This window comes from Zingiber officinale, chromosome 5B (assembly GCF_018446385.1).
Source record: "Zingiber officinale cultivar Zhangliang chromosome 5B, Zo_v1.1, whole genome shotgun sequence".
NCBI classification, from domain to species: Eukaryota; Viridiplantae; Streptophyta; class Magnoliopsida; order Zingiberales; family Zingiberaceae; genus Zingiber; species Zingiber officinale.
Genome location: NC_055995.1, coordinates 55,743,585 through 55,751,784, shown reverse-complemented (window position 1 = coordinate 55,751,784; position 8,200 = coordinate 55,743,585). Strand labels below are relative to the sequence as shown.

General features: G+C 32.6%; 1 long non-coding RNA gene across 3 annotated transcripts; it reads right to left on the bottom strand.

The window, feature by feature from the left end:
- Nucleotides 1-623: 623 nt before the first annotated feature.
- Nucleotides 624-3,080, bottom strand: LOC121987412. 3 transcript variants are annotated; one of them, XR_006113570.1, is made up of 4 exons: nucleotides 2,869-3,080; nucleotides 2,660-2,763; nucleotides 2,266-2,543; nucleotides 624-685 (listed from the first exon to the last, which is right to left on the bottom strand). It is a non-coding gene; the product is annotated as an uncharacterized LOC121987412 (long non-coding RNA). The 3 variants fall into 3 exon arrangements; XR_006113569.1 differs by lacking the exon at nucleotides 624-685 and adding an exon at nucleotides 1,887-1,921; XR_006113568.1 differs by lacking the exon at nucleotides 624-685 and having other exon boundaries at nucleotides 2,108-2,543.
- Between the last annotated feature and the right edge of the window lie 5,120 nt (nucleotides 3,081-8,200).

The following is an 8,200-nucleotide window of genomic DNA, read 5'->3' as shown; positions in this document are numbered from 1 at the left end:
GCGCATTATCCATAATAGTTATGCAACACATTCTCCAATAGCTATGTATTCTGACTCAGTTGTAGATAGCGCAACACAGTGTTGCTTTCTACTAAACCAGCTAACAAGTGATGGACCTAGTAGTTGACATCCACCACTTGTGCTTTTGCGATCTAACTTGCACCCGACATAATCTGAGTTAGAATATCCTATCAATTCAAAGTTGTTGGTTCTAGGATACCAAATTTGTCACGCCCCCAGGTAGTTCCTGTCCGAAGAAATTTCGGCAGCATCTCCCCTGTACGACGGACAATATGAAGCTCAGTATACATATATCTCTATACCTCGGCCACACACGGCCGGAATAATACAATACAATTAAGAAACAACCCACGCAGTTTATATCAGCATTCCACACAGATATAATATATGATCAATCCACGCAGTTTAATAAGGAAAGACGATATAGAACCTCGAAGATATATGTAAACAGCCTACTCCACTACAACGAAGAAACAAATCCACAAAGTAATGGAAATACAACCGCAGCGGAAAATAAAAGTAGCAAACCCGAATGTTCAATGTAAAGTCCACAATACAAACCCACAATACAAGTATATAAGATGCAAAAGCAAAATATAATCCGACAAAGAAAATCCTCGCGATAATAGGGCTAGCGACTGGAATCTCTCCTGACGGCCTCAACCTGAAAAATAGTAACAACGGGGTGAGTTCAAAGAACTCAGCAGGTAATCCAATAGAGATGTACAACAATATATAACTACCAGTAATATCCTAAGGTACAGTCTCCTAAATCATAGGACCTACAGTACAGTCTCCTAACAATATAACAGGTATGCATAGCTGAATAAACTGTAATGAGTAACCAGAAGCATGTAATACAGTTTACAGCAAGAATAATAAGAAATGCATAACTGAAATAAACTGTACTCACCTGCGAGGCTTGGGCGAATGACTGTGGACATACACAGATAAAGATAGTCAAAACAAATACGCATGTATCCTGTATGCATGTCAATCATATGCAGTCACCCAAGTGCATCATCCAATATGCAACCATCACAATAAATGCAATCTGTGCATATGATGCAATATGACATGGTCACCCCTGACGCCAGTCTGTATCTCACACACAATGGTGAGACCGCGTGGGTAGGGCTGTGACACCACCTGCCATCACTACCCCTGAAGAGTGACCGAGTGGACGGGATGCTGTCGGAGTACACCTATCCTCCTACCTCAAACATAGTGAGGGAGCGCAATGCTCTCAACTCCCGGTACGCGATGATGGGGAGGGATCCCGGCTGCAACCCCGCTGTGTCGTGCTACCCATGAGCACCCCGGCGGTGCACCACCGAGCAACCTGCTATACACACCCTGAGTGCTGTGCCACTACCCATGAAGTAGACACGTTGTGTGCAGGCCCTCATGTAGCCGGCCGACGAGCTCAACAATAATGGAGTCGTCCATCGCCCAGCATGCAATCATGTGGTATGGTGCATGCGGCTACAGAATGTCATACCTGAACGTATCATCCTCCATATACGTAGGTGCCAAAAAGGTAAACGCAGATATTTAACAGAGATATAACAACATGAATCCAACAATATATAACAAGTATCTCCAGCATCTAATCAAGGGTAGATAAGCACTATAAGTAACCATAACCACAAACACATATACACATGGCAAGAGATAAAAGTAACCCAGACTAATGTAAAGCATCTAACAGTAGAAGCATGTGATAGGTATCAACTAAGCTAAGACCAGGGAAGAAATAAATCTACCATCTATCACTAGTAATTATATATAAACTATACATATCATAAGACAGTATCAAAAGATAAGTCAAAGGGTACCCGCCTCAAATAGAAGGTACAATCCCAAGTCAACGTCGAGACGCCTGTCTCGAATCAGAATCCTGTGTCAAACAACATATATATTTTATTTAGCTAAATCCAAATGAAATAGCTAAATAAAATTCCCAAAACTAAATTAGGGCAAAACCCTAATCACACAACCTTATCCTATCTAATTAAATCTAACGTTCAATTAGGATTAGTTATCAAATCCCTAATCTCCCATTAGATTAGAAATCCAACGGTTGACTAGGGTTAATTACCTTAACCCTAATCATTCCATTAAACTAATTCTAAGCTAAATAATTCTACACATAAACAACTAAGTATAACCCTAATTCCAATCTACATCTGTTCATGAAATCAAATCATATCTAAAACAAAGAACAAAACCTATACACCTTACCTTGATCAAGCTGCTGTAGATTGCTGAAACCAAGCAATCTGCTAAATAAGGTTGCTGCCAAAACTAGAAATGCTGCTGGACACCAAAATTACCTTCACAAATCCTCACTGGATTCACCTCACTGGATAGGTTGCTGCCGGACGTGAGATGAGTAGCTATGGAAACAAGGTACACCATAAACAGAACAGCAAGGTGCTTGATTCCACTCCACAATTCGGATCAAGAAGGAATAAAGCAGTAAGACTACTGATCAAGCATCAACCCCTCTAGTCTTTGCCCTACAGCCCAAACACAACTCACTAATCAGAACAAACTCCACCTCATCTCATTGGATCGGATCAAGTGAAGGGATCAAACAATGGAAATCACAGATCATACAACACCTTAATCTTACCTCAATCGATTGTCTCCAGAAGGTGTCGCTCGATTAGATTCTGCACACCAGGGACTTCTCTGACCTTCAATCAACAAGAACAAGGAAGAAATCCATGACCTAACCTGAGATCGCCAACCATCAGTAAGAAGGCGAGCAAGAACCGGAGAAGAAGACTCGAACTAGGGCACAAATCAAAGAAGTAGAAGGAATAAGGTTCGATGGCTTACCCTTGAATCCCTAATTGCTCTTCCACTTTGGCAACCGAGTGGATCTCGCTCGATTCAATGGCCTCAGTGATCGGCGCAAGAGGACGCGCATGTCTGCAGCCCGGAGATGAAAGGCGTCGGCCGGATCTGCGCTCAATCCAGCAGCTTCCTCCTCAAGTGACACCAACGATCGCCGGAGCTGGAGCCCTAATCCTGTCGGTGTCGGCGTCGACTGTCCGCAAGAGAGAACAGAGAGAAGGGAGGGGAGATCGGGAAAAAGGAGGAAGAGGGCTCGATTCGGGAAACGGCGTTTGGTTGAGGAAATAAAAAGGAATTTATAATTAAACCTTTTCCTCACCTAAATGGGTATCCCAAACAGGCTTTATCCGTACCTGTTAATTGATCCCCTCAAAACCCGTCTTAAGAGCTCCGAAAAATTCCTAGAAAATTTCTAAAAATTCCGGAAAAATTCTATAAGGCTATTTTCCAAATAACCCTATTAATTAAATTTTCCGAGATCTCACATCCCTAATTTTAAATTTTGAAAATCCTAGTCTATTAAACACATCCCTAATTTTCTTCATAGATTGCTAAATTCACTTTTAGAGAGTGGTTTGGTGAATATGTCGGCTAAATTTAACTTGGACTCAATGTACTTGAGTTCGATGTCACCTTTAGTGACATGATCCCTGATAAAGTGATGTCTAATTTCATTGTGTTTGGTTCTGGAATGATGCACTGGATTTTTTGTTAAGTTAATTGAACTAATATTGTCAATTAATACTTTTACATTTGTAATGTTTAAGTTAAAATCTTTTAAAGTGCGCATTATCCATAATAGTTATGCAACACATTCTCCAATAGCTATGTATTCTGACTCAGTTGTAGATAGCGCAACACAGTGTTGCTTTCTACTAAACCAGCTAACAAGTGATGGACCTAGTAGTTGACATCCACCACTTGTGCTTTTGCGATCTAACTTGCACCCGACATAATCTGAGTTAGAATATCCTATCAATTCAAAGTTGTTGGTTCTAGGATACCAAATTCCTACATTTGTTGTTCCTTTAAGGTATCTAAAGATTCGTTTGACTTGAGTCAAATGGGATTCTTTAGCACAGGTTTGGTATCTAGCACACATACCAACTGCAAATAGAATATCTGGTCAACTTGTTGTTAAGTATAGTAAGCTACCTATGACACTCCTATAGTATTTTAAATAAACTGGTTGTCCATTGGGGTCATCATCTAGGATTGTGTTCACTGTCATGGGTGTTTTTATCTCTTTAGTGTTTTCCATTCTAAATTTTTTAAGTAACTCCTTAGTGTATTTTTGTTGATAAATGTAGTTTCCTTCATTTATTTGTTTGATTTGTAATCCTAAAAAATATGTTAACTAAACTCATTTCAAACTCTTGTTCCATTAGACTTGTAAATTCATTTAAAAATTCTGAGTTTGTTGAACCAAATATAATGTCATCTACATAGATTTGGGCTATAAAAATATCTTCCTTTATTGTCTTAACGAATAGGGTTGGGTCAATTTGACCTTGGTTGAACCCTTTAGAGATTAGGTAAGAAGTTAGTCTTTCATACCATGCCCTAGGTGCTTGCTGAAGTCCATATAAAGCTTTCTTTAATTTAAAGACATAGTCAGGGTGTTCTAAACTTTCAAACCTAGGTGGTTGTCCTACGTAGAGTTCTTCTTTTATTAGTCCATTAAGGAAGGCAGATTTAACGTCCATCTGATACAATCTGAACCCTTTGTGGGCTGCATAACTTAGTAACATTCTAATGGATTCTAATCTAGCTACTGGGGCATAGGTTTCATCATAATCAAGTCCTTCAACTTGACTAAACCCCTTAGCAACTAGCCTAGCTTTGTTTCTTGTAATTTCCCCAGTTTCACTTAATTTGTTTCTAAATACCCATTTTGTTTCTATTACTTTCTTATTTTTGGTTGGAGTACTAAGTCCCATACCTCATTGCGTTCAAATTGAGCTAGTTCCTCTTGCATGGCTATGACCCAGTCTGGGTCAAGTAATGATTCAGCTATGGTTTTGGGTTCAATTTTTGAAATTAAGGAAATTTGACTTAGATTTCTAAAGGACGATCTAGTCTGAACCCTTAAGTCTGGATCACCAATTATTTGACTAGTTGGATGATTTGGGTTGACTCTAATAGTTCTAGGAGGTTGCCTCTCTTGAGGTTCTTCTTCCTCTTCATGATTTAGAAATTGATTGGTGCCTTCAGAATTATTATTTTCTTGAACAAATTTAATTGGTTGAAGTTGGGTTTGTTCTTGGTTTTGTTTGGATTCTTCAAATTTTACATGAGTAGTTTCTTCAATTCTTAAGGTAACCTTATTATAAACTCTGTAACCTCTACTATTTAGGGAGTATCCTACAAAAATTCCATTTTCTATTTTAGAAGTGAATTTTCCTAAGTATTCTCTTGTGTTTAAGATGAAGGCTGGGCACCCAAATACTTTAAAGTATTTTATATTGGGTTGTTTATTATAATAAAGTTCGAAAAAGGTTTTATTATGTAATTTGTTTAGTGTTGTTCTATTTTACACGTAGCAGACTGTACTAACAGCTTCTGCCCAAAAATACTTAGGTAGGTTATATTCATTCAGCATTGTTCTAGATGCTTCAAGCAGAGTTCTATTTTTTCTTTCTACAATTCTATTTTGTGGGGGAGTTTTAGGACATGAGAATTCGCGATGATAGCCATTTTCAAGACAAAATTTATAAAAGTTATGATTTTTAAATTCTCCCCCATTGTCACTTCTGATTCTTTTGATTTTAAGGTCTTTTTCATTTTCAACTTGTTTGCAAAAGTTTGTAAATATTTCAAAAGTTTCATCTTTATTTTTTAAGAATTTGACCTAAGTGAACCTAGAGTAGTCATCTATTATGACTAGACAATATAAACTTCCATTTATTGATTTGACTCCATGGGAGTCAAATAGATCTAGGTGTAGAAGTTCTAATATTGAGTTGGTTTGTGATTGATTAGTTAGTTTATGAGTAGATTTTGTCTGTTTACCTTGTTGACATGCATTACATATGGTTGAATCTAAGTTAGGTAACTTTGGTAAGCCTCTAACTAATCCATTTAATTTACTTATATTTCTAAAATTTGTGTGTGACATTCTTTTATGTCATAACCAAGTTTCTTCTTTTTGTGTTAAATAGCACTTAACTGAAGAAGTGGTTAAGTTAATTGTATAGATGTTGTCTTTTCTAAAGCCTTTTAGACTTATAGTAGGATTATTTAGGTGTTTGATTAAGCATTTTATAGATAAGAATTTAACCTTATACCTACTGTCACACAATTAACTTATACTTAGGAGATTATATTTAAAATTTTCAACAAGTAAGACATTTATAATAATAAAATATATTTTTAATTCAATATTACCTATACCAATTACCTTGAGTTTGTCATTGTTTCCAAAGGCAGTTGTTCCTAGACTCTTGTAAGTAAGTTGAGTGAACTTGGTGTGATCTCCAGTCATATGCTTGGAGAAACTACTGTCCAAGATCCACCTGGTTTCCTACAATAGGTAAGAGTTAAAATTAGTTTTATTTTATTCCTTTAAGATTATTTTCAAGGTTGGTCATTTTATGTAAGAATTTGAGTTAATTCTCAAGCAAGCAGAATTAAAGTTTAATTTTAAGATAAATCTTTAGTTTTAAAAATAATTTTTTAAAATAAAATTTTAAGTTAAAATAATCTTAAATTTAATTTTAAAATAAATTAAAAAGATTTAAATTTTAATTTTAAAATAAAATTTTTAAATTTAAGTTTCATTTTAAAATGAATTTTTAAGTTAAAAAAAATTAGGTTTAATTTTAAAATACATTTTTAAGTTAAAAAAATTTTAAGTTTAATTTTAAAATTAATTTTTAAGTTAAAAAAAATTAAATTTAATTTTAAAATACATTTTTAAGTTTAAAAAAATTTTAAGTTTAATTTTAAAATGAATTTTTAAGTTAAAAAATTTTTTAAGTTTAATTTAAAATAACTTTTTAAGTTAAAAAAAAATTAAGTTTAAAGTACATTTTTAAGTTAAATTTTTTTTTTAAGTTTAATTTTAAAATGAATTTTTAAGTTAAAAAAAATTAAGTTTAATTTTAAAATACATTTTTAAGTTAAAAATAATTTTTAAGTTTAATTTTAAAATGAATTTTTAAGTTAAAAAAATTTTAAGTTTAATTTTAAAATAAATTTTTAAGTTAAAAAAATTTTAAGTTTAAAATACATTTTTAAGTTAAAAACATTTTAAGTTTAATTTTAAAATAAATTTTTAAGTTAAAAAAATTTAAGTTTAAAATACATTTTTAATTTAATTTTTTTTAAGTTTTAATTTTAAAATGAATTTTTAAGTTAAAAACATTTTAAGTTTAATTTTAAAATAAATTTTTAAGTTAAAAAAAATTTAAGTTTAAAATACATTTTTAAGTTAATTTTTTTTTATTTTTAATTTTAAAATGAATTTTTAAGTTAAAAAAAAAATTATGTTAATTTTAAAATAAATTTTTTAGTTAAAAACAATTTAAGTTGAAAATACATTTTTAAGTTAAAAAAAATTTATGTTTAATTTTAAAATGAATTTTTAAGTTAAAAAAAATTTTAAGTTTAATTTTAAAATAAATTTTTAAGTTAAAAAAATTAAGTTTAAAATACATTTTTAAGTTAAATAAATTTTAAGTTTAATTTTAAAATGAATTTTTAAGTTAAAAAAAATTATGTTTAATTTTAAAATAAAATTTTAAGTTAAAAAAAATTTAAGTTTAAAATACATTTTTAAGTTAATTTTTTTTTTATGTTTTAATTTTAAAATAAATTTTTAAGTTAAAAAAAATTTTAAGTTTAATTTTTAATTTTGATTTTAAATTCAATTTGATTTAATTTATTGTTTTAATTTTATTTTAATTTAATTTAATTTAATTTTAATTGAGTCCTTAGTCATCTCACCCGATCTACGTTTTCAATCAGGAAATACTATGATTTTGTGAGATGAATTAGGTTCAATTTTAGGGTTTGGTTTTAACCTTGTGTTAGATTCAGGTTCAGCTTTGAGTTCAATAGATAGTCATTCTCTGGATAAACTTCTGGGCTATGGTGAGTCACTTGGACATCATTAGAGTAATCATGCCTTCGAGGTTTTCCAAATAGTCCTATCCACTGGACTTAGTACAAAACCTTGGTCTAACTGGTTAGGATCCATAAAGGGTAGCTTCGGCCAGTTCCACTTAGCCAAATGCACCAGGTCGAAGCCATATCTTCCTAGACATGTATAGACTAAGCTTCCCTGATGTACTATCATCCAAAACTTCACCAG